Source organism: Myotis lucifugus, unplaced genomic scaffold (assembly GCF_000147115.1).
Source record: "Myotis lucifugus unplaced genomic scaffold, Myoluc2.0 scaffold_116, whole genome shotgun sequence".
NCBI classification, from domain to species: Eukaryota; Metazoa; Chordata; class Mammalia; order Chiroptera; family Vespertilionidae; genus Myotis; species Myotis lucifugus.
The window spans coordinates 1,535,673-1,551,205 of record NW_005871164.1 but is presented as its reverse complement, the minus strand read 5'-3'; positions in this window follow the sequence as shown (position 1 = coordinate 1,551,205).

The window sequence follows — 15,533 nt, the reverse complement described above, 5'->3', positions numbered from 1 at the left end:
TGCATCAATCAGGCTAAGCAAGCCAAGCAAACAGGGCCCCCTGATGATGCTCATCTAATCAGGCTCCAATTTCCTGAACAAGGAGTACATTCTCCTCATTTGAAGGTGATTACATTCAACAAATTACAAAGAGCCGGGGCAGGTGAGTTAAAAAACAATTGGTTTTGCAGTAATTAGAAAAACACAAGGAAATGATGACTGTGGAACAATATTAAGAGGGACGCTGAAGGATAACAGCTCCAGTTCCTGGCTAACTCCTCAGCTTGAACGTTTAGAGATTCACAACTAATTATGCAGAGATGATGAATTTTGAATGTTAAAAACTCGGCCACGCTGCCTTCCCAAGGCCAAGGGCTTTGGCTATTAATAGAGCAATCAGATTTTGCTGTATTATGGAGAACTCACACCAAGTTGCATGTATTTTAAAGCACTCATCTGACACATGACTTAAAGATGACAAATCTCCCTGATGTGCAAAATCAGCATTGGGTTCAACTAAATCCATAGTCATTAGAATCACTCCCAGTTCCCCCCAGAAGCCTGTTGTTTAAAATGGACACTGCAGGTAAGAGTTATCTTTAGTCCTTCCTGGAACTTCTCTCTTACTAGGTCCTTTTAAAGATTTGCTTTCTTTCTGACAAGCTCATCCCAGCTCGATGAGAATGGACACGTGCAATAAAACACACGGGATTCATCTCCTAGCATTACACTTTGCTGGGTGACAAATGGAAAGTACTGACCATGACATGTACCAGAACCAGGGTCTCAGATTTCTCTCTGTCACTATTTGTCCACCATCAGAAAACCCACAGCCTCCTCACCTGTTCAGACTAGGTTTTCACTAGGCTGAGGTTGGGGGTTTAGTTGGGAGAAGTGTCATGCACAAAAACAAAACGAAATAAAATAAAAACAAAAAAACCTTATTAGCTTCTAAAATCACGTGGTCAGAAGCTAACCATCACCAAGAACCCGCTGTGCCTCAGACAGGCTTGAAAAGGGAGGCTGTGAAGCGACCTGCATTCAATTATTTAAGCTGCATATTGTGAGGCCTTTAAGAAAGCAAATGTCAGGATGGACAGAACGAGTTTACCCTCCTGTCGAAAGAGCAGTGTGCGTGGTGAAGCCGTCTCTCAATTAAATTGGACTGCAGGATGCAGAGGGCGGAAGGCCATGTCTGGGACCTAATGAGACATTTTGGAGGAAAGAGAGCCCCCCTGGAGTTTGTTACTCTTTATGGACGTTCTTCCTCTCTCCCCCCACCATTATCTCAGCACCCCCAGGGCTACCCACCTCCAGTTCAAATGTATTGGAGTGGGGAACATTTAAGCAGGAGCTTGCAAAGTAGAATTTCAAAGCAAAAAACAAGACCCTGGTTGTTGGTTGGCACATGGGGAGCAGATGATACCTAGTGCTGTGCAAATGAGCAATCTGTGGCTGCCAGGGCTAAAGGGAAGCTAGGCAATGGGTCTGAAGCTAAGCACATGAGCAATGAATTAGATGACATTTCATTTGTGAAAATGTGTGTGTCCCTCAGCCTCAGGCAGGGGCAGCAGAGGAAGTGTAACTTGGCAAGCCTCCCGGGCAGCCCACAGCCTGCAGGAGGATGGCTTTTTGTAGAGGTCGCCCATAATCCAAGGAATACCTCCAGTGCTCACACTGGATCATCCAGCCTCCAGGCTCTCAAACAGGGGGACTGTGTCCCCAGGGGACATTTGGCAGTGGCCAAAGACATTTTGGGGTGGGAGAGAACTGCTATGGGTGTGCAGAGCCCAGGGATACTGCTAAGCACCAGATAATCATAGGGGAGCCCCAATAACAAAGTTCTCCTACACAGAATGTCAGTAGTGCCCTAAGAAGCCAACAGATTGACCTTTAGGCATCAGAAATGTCCGATGGGAGGGACAAGCTGTCAATACTTGTGACAAATTGTGATAGCAGCCAATGCTGTTACCTGTCCAGCAGGCGCCCCAGGCCTGGCCAGCACCTCCTTGGATGGTTAGGATGCTCATCCCTGAGGGGCTTTGAAAGAGAAACTCAGGATCCCGTCTGGCCTTTCACACGTGGCCTGGGATCCTGTTACGGTGCCTTTGTCCAATGCTAGGGGGTCTGAAGTGGTGACACAGCACAGAGTACTTGAGGCTGCTGCACATTGAGTCTTATTAGTATTTAATTTCTGTCTCTGAGAGAACCTGGGCGTCAAGGAGGTGCGAATCCTTCACAGGTTTGTAAGAATCCCAAGGACAGGTCACTCTCACTCTGCTCCTATGAAGCAGGTGAAGTGCAATTAGGTCAAACATGAAGGAAAAACATAGTAGACAGGGCTTGGGTTTCCTTGGGGCCCTTAGAGTTGCATGTTTGGCTAAAAAGCACAGTGACATTTGGAAAGGCTCCCTTGCCTGACCTCTTCCCACCGAATGGCTAAGCCTAGAAGATTAACATCAGTCTCGGAACTAAGAATGCGGGGTCGGCAGAAGGAGCTGTGTTACAGAAGTGGGTAGGTGCGGGGAAGAAGGGGCTTGGGATTCAGTCTAGGAGTAATTAAAGTGAGCAGCAGGAGAATACCAGGTGCAGATCTTTGCGGTGTTGGAGGAAATTGCTTGGAGTGGTTTGTTCTCAGATTTCAAGGATAAAGGAAGAGACCATTTCCAATATTCTCCCATTCCAACTGCCTCTCCCCAACCAGCCAAAAACCTAGAAACAGACACATATACTGTACAACCAAGCAAATGAGCTAGGGAAAAAAACAAAACAAAACAAAAACAGGTTTCTTTCTAACCCAGGAGTTTTGCTAAGAAAAATGTCCAGCATTCTGCAGTGAATCACAAAACTGCCTGCTCTCCCCATACCTCTTAGAACCTGGAACCCAAAAGCCATGGCCATTTGGCTAGATGTGGTCGGCATGCCCATCATGGGGAGTTAGGACGCCTGAGTCTAGCGCTGGCTCTGCGAACAGGCTTTGTGATCCCAGATGAATAATGTTAGCCTTTCTGAGCCTAAGTTCCCTCGGCCACACAGTGCCCACACTGCCTTCCTCTTGTGGAGTACTCAGATATGACAGATGGGATAAGGCTTGCAGCCTGCACAGTGCCAAATAAATATGAGAAGTATTATGGTAAATCGGCTGAGAGAGAACAGTTCCTGGAATTTGAGGTTGAGGATATTAGAAGAGGGGAGGGAGCCCAGGGAACTTGCACACTGGGGTCCAAAATAAGGTGAAGCTAAAGCCCCAGAAAGGTACGCCTTCCTCATAAATTAGCCGGGGTTATACAGTTTCATTAAGGGCCATATCATATTATCTTTATCTGCTGTTAAAATGTAGTGGAAGTAAGAAAGAACTGATGTAAAGTTTCCCGAAACAAGCCTAACAATGTTCTCCTTGCCTATGATTTGTTTTCACAATGAGTAGCAATATCCCAAGCTATCACTCAGCATCATTTTCAGATTCAATTACATGGGAACCAGAAATATGGCGAGGCTAGGTCATCTGGGGAAAAGTTCCATTTTTAATTAGACTAGAAATTTTATTATAGGTCATCTGGGGAAAAGTTCCATTTTTAATTAGACTAGAAATTTTATTATAAGTGAATAAATCAGCCCATCCTTTAAGGACTTTAATTAGAAAAGAAGACCACATCCTTGCCATGGTATTGGGCAAGTGGGCTCTCCACCCTGTGCAGAGAAGTTAGTGGTTGGCTCCCAGCTCCCCAATCAGCTTGCTTCTCTGTTTGTGAGCCCCCAGAAGCATCGTGAGGAATGCTTCTTCCACCCGCATCTTTTTTACTTTTTTTAAACTTCTTTCCCCTTTTCTCTTGGTTTGGCCCATCCTTAGCTATATCATGTCACTTTGACCGTTTTCATCCTGGGATGCCCCCTCTCCCCCCGCCACACACACACACACACACACACACACACACACACACACACATTCCAGCAACCTCCAGGTATCTTCCTGAGTTTGGTGAGGATTCCATGAAAGGAAAGGCTAAAACAGTGGTTCTCAACCTTCTGGCCCTTTAAATACAGTTCCTCATGTTGTGACCCAACCATAAAATTTTAGTTGCTACTTCATAACTGTCATGTTGCTACTGTTATGAATTGTAATGTAAATATCTGATATGCAGGATGGTCTTAGGCGACTCCTGTGAAAGGGTCATTCGACAGCCAAAGGGGTCACAACCCACAGGTTGAGAACCGCTGGGCTAAAGGGTCAAACTTTTTTGGGAAGGCTCAGAGCCACGCCAACATTGTTCCATGGCCCAGGAAATCCTTGCGGTGTGCACAAGGACTCAGATACCCAACCTGAAGTAAGCATGTGTATTTTTGGCCATAACTTACTAGTGATCTCCAGCAAGTGTACTCCTTCTCTCCTTCCGGCCTGTGTCAAGCTGGATATCTTCCAGATCCCCCCAGGCCTGGCGTTCTATCACTTGAACAAATGCTATAGTGACTTGGATGTCAAGCTTTGTGCTTCAGCATTCAGTGGTCTCTGCCATTTGAGGAGATTCTTGGAGTTTTTCTCAGGTTTCATTTAAATTTTTGATTTTATTGTTTGGATCACAGAAGACTTTCTCCTGACTCTGCATCCCTACCCCCAAATAGGTTAACCATTATAACCATTTTTATTGGTTTCTGGTTCATCCTTCCAGTCTTTCTTTGTGCAAACTAAATGAATGCCAGTATATATTTCATAGATAAGAGGAAGCATAACATATACACTGTTCTGCAGCTTGTTTTCTTTTCTTCCATCTACCAGTAGATCCTGGGATCATCCCATGTCACTAGGTCACAGTCTTCCCTGATCTTTTAAGAGCGACATCATGTGGCTGTGCATTCTTACTACCGTGACTAGTCCTCTAAGGAACAGAGTCCCAGAGTCTGGAGTATTAGTCAGAAAGCTTATGTGTTTTTGGAGGAGTTGTACTCTTTTCACCTCCACCTGCAGTGATTGACATGTCTGGCTCCCCAAAGTCTCGCCAACCAATTTAAGGTCACACTTCTGTGTTCTGCCAGTCTTCCATAGGAGAAATGATTTTCCAGTGTGGCTTGAATTTGATTTCTCTTATTAAGAGTGAGGTTGTTTAAATCTATTTAAATGTCATTTGTGTTTCTATCTCTGGGAATCATCTGCTAGTGACCTTTACGCAGTTTTTTATTGGGTTGTTAGTCTCTTTTATCTCAATTTCTAAGAGCTTTTTAAAAGTTAGGGAGAGTATTCCTTCGTTTTTGATACAAACTGTAAATGTTGTTCCCAGTTTTTCATTTGCTTTTGATGTTACTTGTGATGTTTTTACAGGGTAGAAGATTTTATTTTCATGTGGTCAAAGTCATCAGTCTTTGTTTTATGACAAGCCCTTCCCCAAAGTTATAACAAAATGTTATAAAAATAAAACAAACAAATAAACCCACCCCATGCTTCCTCTAGTACCCATACAGTTTGAATTGTTGTCTTCATATATGGATCCAACTTTTTATTTAATTTGACTATCCAGTTGTTCCAAGTCAGTTTTATTTTAAAGAGATAATTTAGCAAATGGAAGATCAACCAGTTTTTGTTTGTTTGTTTTGATGACCAGCTGTGAAGGAGACAATTTGGTAACTGGGTAAAATGAGAAGATCCCAGTTTCATCCATGACAATGATTTAACCGCCTAGCCTAAGCCTTTTATCTGCACATTCTGGAGTTTGCCGTCACTCATTTCGCCATCAGGTCTAATTAAGAAAAAAATGATCATGGGAGCCATGCCCACGTACAGGAATGCCTTTGTTTCCAAGGGCCTCTGGGTGGTTCGTGGACTGCGCTATACTATTACTGACTGGTTTGGGGAGGACTTGTATTGCAGGCCTGAAGATGGGCAAGGAAAGAAAGTTAGATGTACAAGAGAAGGCTCCTGGGCCGTTCAGGCAGAGTGACACCTCCCCTTTGGCCATGGCTAGGAGAATGCTCAGTTTTTGTAGCAGACTCATCCTGAATCATCACTAGGTGCTGTGGGAAATAGAGAGGAAACATGAGACATGGTCCTGCCCACAGAGGGCTTACAGGCTGTTTGTCGTGAGAAGAAACTGGAAATTTTAAAAGCATTAACACTACCAGCAGCATATAAATAAGTTCCCAAAAGTGTGGTACAGAGACCCCCACCCTATCAGTGCCTGCTTATCCCCTCTCATAACTGCTTCTCTGTGACTTTACATAATGGCCAGATGAAGACTTATTCTCCCATTTCAAATGGACGAGATCATTTCAAAGTCAGAACTCTAGATGTAGGCTTATGTCCTTGCTCTGTGATGCCATACTTCCCTAGTCTTACCATGACCACCAAATTGGCATTATCCTTGTGGCCTTCCCCGCTTGATTTTGGTTTTTAATGGCAAGAATTGTGACCTCTTATATTGAATCTCTAGCACATAGAAAGGGCTTACTGCATGTGTGTTGAAGAGCTGGGTGAATGATTGATCTGTGACTCTGAGACTGAGCATCAATAGGGTCTCCAGCAAAAGGAATAAAGTAGTCAGGAAGTCAGCGGCTTCTGGGATGGGCCTTGAGGAATCATGTTGAGAAGGGAGTTTCTCCTAGGGACAAGTGAGTGAGCTGGGAAATAAAGAGGTTCAGTGGAGAGCAGTGACTTGCAGTGACTGCCCGTATTCCCCCACAGCAGCAGAACAGAAGGTCATGTGGCTCGATGAGTGATTTATAATATAAAGGTAATGCCAACTGGCAGAGGTTGTGATCTATGTGTCCAGTGCATTTGAGAGGTGAGCAGAGAACCAACACAGAACACAGATGGGAAAAGGCTTAGATCTGCACTCACTGCTCCGAGAATCTGCCCTTAAACTTGAGTCTGTCCTATGGCCTTTGTTGAAAAACAACAAACAACTTGCCTCTCTTTCTGCTGCTTCTCCCCACTTCTAATAACCTAAAGCTTTTGCATTGGAAGAGAACATAGAAGTGGTCTTATCTACCTTTCCTTTCAAATTAAGCTCCCAAAGGACAGGGATTTTTGTTTATTTGGTTGGTGTCATAGTCTCAGATTCCTGGCACTCAGTGTTTATTTGAGGAATGAATGAATGAATGAATGAATGCCTCCTATTCTTATTCAACCTCTGCTTGGACTCCCCATTGGTAGGAAATTAGGGGCTCACCACATTACAAATCAGGTTATTCCATGAAAAAGAATTCTAATTGTTAAAAAAAATTAACTGAGGGAAGACGGAAGAAGGATCTGTCCGCCATATGGGTTGCACATTATGACAGAGCTGGGGAGAATATGGTATTGATGGATTATGGCTAGACTACCCTCAGCATACACTCAGGAGAACAACACAAAGTCCAAAATTCTCTTTGATATGTAACTCAGCATTTGCTGAGATAGTGAATGAGAGAATGAATGCATGAATGTTTGAATGAATGGGTCAACCAGATATACTGGCAAATGTTTATGAAGGCTTCAGAGTCAGAAAAATTTGAATTAATATCTATAATGTGTGGAATCTCTGAACTCCTCTGAGTCCAGCTTCCCATCCATCAAATGACAATAACACCTAAATGCAGGATTTATTTTTTTAATTAAATCTTTATTGTTCAGATTATTACAGTTGTTCCTCTTTTTTCCCCCAAAGCTCCCCTCCACCCGGTCCCCACCTAACCCTCTGCCCTTACCCACCCCCACTGTCCTCATCCATAGGTGTACGATTTTTGTCCAGTCTCTTCCCGAACCCCCCACACCCCTTCCCCCCTGAGAATTGTCAGTCCACTCCCTTTCTATGCCCCTGATTCTATTATATTCACCAGTTTATTCTGTTCATCAAATTATTTATTCACTTGATTTTTAGATTCACTTGTTGATAGATATGTATTTGTTGTTCATAACTTGTACCTTTACCTTTTTCTTCTTCTTCCTCTTCTTAAAGGATACCTTTCAGAATTTCGTATAATACTGGTTTGGTGGTGATGAACTCCTTTAGCTTTTTCTTATGTGTGAAGCTCTTTATCTGACCTTCAATTCTGAATGATAGCTTTGCTGGATAAAGTAATCTTGGTTGTAGGTTCTTGGTATTCATCACTTTGAATATTTCTTGCCACTCCCTTCTGGCCTGCATAGTTTCTATTGAGAAATCAGCTGACAGTCGTATGGGTACTCCCTTGTAGGTAACTAACTGTTTTTCTCTTGCTGATTTTAAGATTCTCTCTTTGTCTTTTGCTCTTGGCATTTTAATTATGATGTGTCTTGGTGTGGTCCTCTTTGGATTCCTTTTGTTTGGGGTTCTCTGAGCATCCTGGACTTGTAAGTCTATTTTTTTCACCAAGTAGGGGAAGTTTTCTGTCATTATTTCTTCAAATAGGTTTTCAATATCTTGCCCTCTCTCTTCTTCTGGCACCCCTATAATTCTGATATTGGTATGCTTGAAGTTGTCCCAGAGGCTCCTTACACTATCTTCATATTTTTGGATTCTTTTTGCTTTTTGCTTTTTTGGTTGGGTATTTTTTGTTTCTTCGTATTTCAAATCTTTGACTTGATTCTTGGGATCCTCTTGTCTGCTGTTGGATCTCTGTATATTATTCTTTATTTCAGTCAGTGTATGCTTAATTTCTAGTTGGTCTTTTTTCATATTCTCCAGGGTCTCACTCAATTTATCAGCGGTTTCTAGAAAATTCTTGAAAAACCTTATAACCGTGGTTTTGAACTCTATATCCAGTAGTTTGCTTTCCTCCATTTCTGTCATTTGTGACCTGTTCCTTTGTCTCCGCATTTTGGCTGCTTCCCTGTGTTGGTAGAGTGGCTTTGTGTGCTAGGTGTCCTATAGGGCCCAGTGGCTCAGCCTCCCCAATTACCTGAGGTGGACACTCTTGGTACACCCCTTTGTGGGCTTTGTGAACAGTCTTGTTGTAGTTAAGCCTTGATTGTTGTAGGTATCACTGGGAGGAATTGACCTCCAGGCCATTGGCTTTGAGAATCAGCTGTGGTTATGGTGGGAGAACTTCTGTACTGGAGACACCCTTATGGGGCAAGACTTGCTTCAGTGGGGCTTTGGTGCTCACTGAGTCTGCCCCCTGAGTGTGTCCCTTATGGATCTGAGGAGTTGTAATCTGAATGGTCCACTCTGACCACTGGGTACACTGGCTCTTGGATCTCTAAGGAGGTGCTAATTTAGCCTCTGCCTGAGGCTACCCAGCAGGAGCTATGGAGAGATCTACAGATTCCTCTTCTTTGTTTGGAGTTTGGAGGTGCCAGATGAGGCCCAGCTGTGAAGCAATGCAAGCTGCTGTGGGACTTTGGGCCTTCTTTTGGATGTTCTGGGTCTCTCTGATCCAGCTGCAGTTAGTTATGTAATTTTAGATTGCAAAGGGCCAAGGCATTCATATGCAAAAGCCTCTGCTCACAGCTTGGGTGGGGCAGGATCTCAGGGAATCAACAGGGCGGAGCAAACAGCTATGGCTGATCCTCAGCCCTGCCCTAAGAGGCCCCGGGACTCACAGTTCCGCGGTAATGGCTGCAAGCACCTCTGAGAGAAAGCCGTCCTCAAGTTCTGCCCGATGCCAGACAGTCCAGTTTCTCTCCGAATGAGTCTGGGTCCCCAGAGACTCGTCCGGAACTGAAGTTCAGAGCAGCCGGGAGCTTGTGTCTCCCTCCCCATTAAAAAAGACAACCCTGTCCTCAGTTGCCAGCCCTTTCCGCATGCGCCTCCGTACCTCTGCACTTTACTTCCACACCTCCTCTGAGTCTCAGTGTGCTTTTCTCTTTCCTTCTATGTAGTTGTAGAATTTCCACTCGGCCAGCCTTCCAGTGGTTCTGGATGATGTTCGTTTTGTCTTTTAGTTGTATTTTTGAAGTGGTTGTGCAAGGCAGCAATTTCTGGTGTTTACCTATGCCGCCACCTTGGTTTCTCCATAATTGCAGGATTTAAATGAGACAGTGTGTGCAACATGCCTTTTTGAAAGGTGCCCTTTCAGTGCTGCTATTATTATTAATTAATTTACCAAGAAAGTCTTAGTGAGGTGTAGCTCTGGTGGAGAGCAGTGACCGGAGCCAGGAAGGTTTCTCTTCTTGTACCCAAAGTGTAGTAATGGAAGGTTTTCTGAGAAAAAAGGCAAGCGCACAGTGGGACAGGGGATCCTTATTCTATGCACTCTCAGATTCACCTCTGTCCTCTTTATCCAGAGCAACACTCACGTGTTTCTGGAAGTATAAGCAACATCAGGACGGAAAGTTTTATTCACCATTGTGTCAACAGTGCCTAGGACAGTGCTAGGCTGCCACCGTGGAGGCACCTAGTGAATATTTGTGAGAGGCATTGGTCCTGAAATAAGTCATTCTCTTCACAAAAACGCAGGTGCATTTTCAGAGCAAAGCATAATGCAGTAGAATTTCTGGGACCTTTATCAAAAGTGGGGGGGAAAATGTAAAAAAAGTTTTTAAAAAATTATCACTTCAGTGCTATAAAATGTCTCTTTAGTTCTCCTTGAGGTGCGAAGTTCACACACATAATACAGTTAAATTACCAATGTTATTCGGTATAATACCAGTTGGATCATAAGATGAACAAAATTATGGGCTAAAGCAGCTCTTTAAGTTCTGCGTTTGTTAAAGAAGAAAAAGCAAAATGAGTTTAATTCCTTGGTCCCAGAGTGAGATGATATTTAGCTTGGATAATACTCCTGGATGTACAACCCACTATGTCAAATTATATTTTTCCTTTTTCTTCTTTCTTTGAATTGATTTCTAAAATGTGCAGTGTTACTGAGCATTCTTTTTAAAAAAATTTGATAATGGCTTTGGGTCTAAAAACACCTGTTTTTCAAGTTACATTTAAGGGCAAGGTTAGTATGGAATACTATGAAATGAATATATGAGTTTAAAAAAAATCTCCAATCAATGTTGACTTGAAGTGATAATGAAAGACATTCTTGTCTGTTGACTTGAAGTGATAATGAAAGACATTCTTGTCTTGTTGCTAGTTTTTAAAAGGGATACTGCCGGTGTTTCTCCATTTAGGATGCTGCTGCTTGTTGTAACACTTTTATTTGTTTTCAGTAGATTGATTTTAGCAAGTTAGAGACATTCTTTATTAATCCTAGTTAACTAAAAATTTGATTTATGTATTCATGTTGAATTTTATCAAAAAGTATATATACATCAACTGGGATGATTATATGGTTTTACCTTAATCTAGTAATGAAGTAAAATATAATTATATATTTTAAAAATTAAACCGGACTTAGATCCTTGGGATAAAGTTAATTTAGTTATGATTTAGTATATTTTGTATATATATAGGTAAATTTATTTAGCTAATATTTTGCTTAAGATTCCTACACCTATATCTATTAAACCATTTAATTATTCATTACCATTAACCCATTTCATTAAATGGGTTGAAATGGCTTGGTGTTATTTTCTTTATTTTGTACTTTCTTAGACTTTCCTATCAAAGTAATACTGGTCTTATAAAATGAGTAGTGACTATTTCCTTTTTTTCTGTCCTTTTTGAGAAATTGTCTAAGTTAGAATGATCTAGTCTTTGAATGTGTGAGAAAACTTATCTGTAAATGTATGGGCCTGGTGTTTTCTTTGTGAAACAAACTGCTTCAATGTCATTAATAATTATAAAACTTTTCAGGCTTTTTATTTTATCTTCTGTCAATTCTGATAATTATATACATTTTTATGGGGCTATGTAAATTATTTAAACATTTTTCACAAATGTGTGGGAAATCTGGCAATTATGTACCTTTTACCCTCAAATGGTAAGAGATGGTAAGAGACTTAGTTTATAGATCCTAGAAATCCCTCTGTAACTCAGAGATTTCTGCCCTGAAGGTCTCAGAACCATAGTGACCCTGGGAGGACATGATGGAGAGGCTTGGGAGTCACAGCTGAAGGTGACCTCCATAATGAAACTTAAGGGCATGGGGGTACAGTTCCCTTGATGGTGATGGTGTTAGGAAGATATGATGACAAAAAAAACAGAAAGTAACAAGACCTAGAAATCAATAACTGTTCTATAAATGGTGGAACAGACGACAACTTCCCCACGTTGTGTGAGCCTTGGGGAGTGTTTGGATTCAGTCCAGACTCTTAGGGGGAGATAATTGTATCTCTGGAGCTCTCTCACTCTCAAGATTGACCTCTTTATGCCTTGTTAGTCTCAATCCTCCACCTCTTTCTCTGAGGCCAACATCACCTACAATGTTTCCCCATCACCTGGAAGGGGAGAGAAGGAGTTGGAGCGTCTTTTAATTTCTAGGTTCTTGACATCTAAAAGAGCAGCTGTCCTTCCTCATGCCCATCATAAGGCTACGGATTGACACTGGCTGGGAGGGCCTTGGAGAGCAGACCACTCCACTCCATCACGGGCCTCTCTGCGTTTTCGTGTGTGTGTGGCAGAGACACTGTCCATGATTACCCACCCTCATCTGGATCTGGAAGGGAGTAATTGCGTTTCCTCAAATGGAAGGACACATTGTCTTATTCCCTGCCACTGTTAAATCTATGCAGTTCACTTAATTGGAGAATTCCAGGTCATTTGTCAAAAGATCGGACAAATGTAGGTAGCCACTGTGACTCACACCACAGCACAAAGTACAGCCGTCCCCATATCATTTGTCATCATACATTCTTCATCCCTTTAACTTCCAAAATGGAAATTTAGGTTAGATTCCAAGTTGCCTCCAGTTGCCTCTGGGAAAACCAGTGTTTTCCTGGAACCTCACCATTTTTATCTTCGGGATAAAAGAAAGGTGCATTGAATGTAGTCAAATTGTGGAGGGAACAGCCATAGATAAGGCGGCATTTTTCCTGGAGATGCACACCATGCGTGTTTCTCTCTGTGTACCAGCTCCTTGAGAACAGAAATGCATCGGAATCCCTGTGCCCAGCCCCCAGCACAGCATCTGCCACAACTGTAGGGACTTCCTCTGTGTTTGCCCACACTTTTAAAATATAGTCATAGCACCTCCTATTCCTGAACCTTAGCTTGAAGGAAAGAAACAGGAAAGGGGTCCTTCAGCCGCTGATGGAACAGGTTGGTTTTGTAATTGATTAGCAATGAGAGCTTAGCTAAAACCATCTTCTCTGGGTCTTAAGATTTTTCAACTGAAAAAAGACATTACATAAGAGGGTTAGTCATAAGAAAACATTTTAGTCATAAGAAAAACTTTCTTTTGCAAGCAAAATATTACAGAGACCCAAAATGTAAAACAGAACAAAATACAAAATGTTGGTAATGTCAATGAAGCAGGTTTGGTGGGCACAGATGGTGCCCTGCCTCCCAGGTCACTGTGGTGTGGTATAGATTCCAGTGGTCATCTTATAAGAGGTTCCTCAGCCCTACGTAGACCTCAGAATCCTCTAATAGAGTTGCCATATTGAACAAATAAAAACACAGAACATATAGTTAAATTAGAATTTCAGATAAGCAACGAAATTATTGTTTAATATTTACCTAGGTGTCCAAGTTTGCCCGGTGTCCTGTGTTTTATCTGGCAATGCTACCTAAGGAGCTTTTAACCAGCTGAATTCTAGACCAATTAAATCAGAACTCTGGGTGGGGTGTTCCCATTAGGATGACTGAAGAGCCCTCTGAGAGATTCTAATATGCTCCTGGGAGGGAGATCTACTGAGCTCTGAAAACCGAAGTGGATTATCTGTGAAGCGACTTCCACTTCTAAAACTGAGCAATTCTAAGCAGCTCATAATTTGTGGTTTTGGAATTTCTAAAGTAGTTCTCCTCAGGAGAAAGACCACATCTTATCCCCTGGCCCAGCGGAGGGGGGGAGGTGACGCATGTGTTAGTGCTGCTGAATTACGTCCAGAAGAACCGAGTCTCCACCTACACTTCCGGTGCTTACAGCCAGGTTTCTAGAACTGTCTCCGCTGTCCCACCGAGAGTGCAGGATGGAGAAGTGGGCACCCCCGCCACTCTGCTAGCAAGGTCTGGGTGTGCTCTCCACCTTTGACACCACTGGGCTCTGTGCTTAACTTTCTCCTTCTGTGTAATGGGCATAACAGAAAGAGCAGAGTTGTTATTCCTTTAGCTTCTAAAAGGTGGCAGGCAAGCCCTCTGTATTGATCACGGCTCATCTCAAACTTGGGTGTATATCAGAATCACATGGAGGCCTGTTAATACATGGGTGTCTGGCCCCCACCCTCGAAGCTTCTGGTTTCAATGCATCTGCAGTGGGGCCTGAGAAATTGCATTTCTGACTAGTTCCCAGGTGCAACCGCTGCTGCTGGTCTAGGGATTGCACATTGAGAAATACTGCTTTCCCGCTACTCCGCAGCATCCCCATCCTAAATACAATAAAACGGCACCTTAGAAAAGTCCATATTCATACCAGGGTCTGCCAAGTCTGTCTGCCTTCTGTGCTCTGAGAGTTATTTTGAAGACTAAAGCAGGTTGTGTAATTTTTATAATGGGCAATTTTGAGTTTTTTAAAGATAAATATACATTTTTAAAAGACAGAACTAATTTGGTCTTTTTTAGAAGGAAAAGATGAGCAGGTGTCTGTGTATGATGAGGTTCTAAAATGTGTGAACTCCAAAACCCCATCAGATTGGATGACAGAACGCTACCATATGACTGCATTACGGGTGGGGGCTGTTTGTCCTGTGCAATTGTGCTGCTGGTTCCTGAGGACGAGGTCTGGGTAGCCCATTAGCATATTCTTACCAGCGAAAGGCTCAGAAGTGGGAAGGAGCTCCTGCAACACAGGGTTCACAATACGGGCTAATAAAAGGCACACAAGGACAGTTTACTCATGAAAGTTTGAAGCCACTGTTGATGTGTTTCACATTTGAACAAGCAGGCAGAAAAACAAACCTACACAAGGATGAGCAGTGTATTTTAAAGAAGGAAACATGGAAGTCTGATAGGGAAGGAAACATTTTCCCTAACAACGAATTTGAAAACCAAAAAGACTCTTTCTTTCTCCTGTTGACTTGGAAACAGCCATTTCTCTATCTTTCTTGAATCCTTTTAGTTTCCCAAAGGGTTTCAACTTATATTTAAATAAAAAGTCATTTCCCAGTTCTCTTCAGGCTGGGAAATAGATCAATTATATCAAAGTGAAAAATGTCATTGTATATACACTTAGCTTCCATCAGGACATGGAGAAAAAGATGGTACCTGAAGCTGACCTGTGGAAACCTCTAGAAAGGTCAATAGAAAACAATGGTGCAGTTTTTTCTACTTTTGTTAGTGTCCCCAGCCTTACTTTCATTTCTCAAGAAACCTAAAAAATTTCCAAACAGGAAATATATTCTAATATGGCATCTTCTCAGAGGTTTCAGCACTCCTCATAACAAAGAATGACAAAGGGGGTTGGGCAGTGTGTAAGCTACAACTCTGCGATTTAAATACACAAATACCCCGAGGGTGTTGTCCATTCAAGTGGCACTTGTCACAATGCTTAGTATGAACTGACCTGCATGCATTCTCAAGCACATCCTGATAGGCACCCCCCCCTTCCCGCCCCCGACCAATTCCTCCAGGTGACTGCTCTCTAAGGGACCGAGGTTAGAAGTATGGGGATGTGAGACC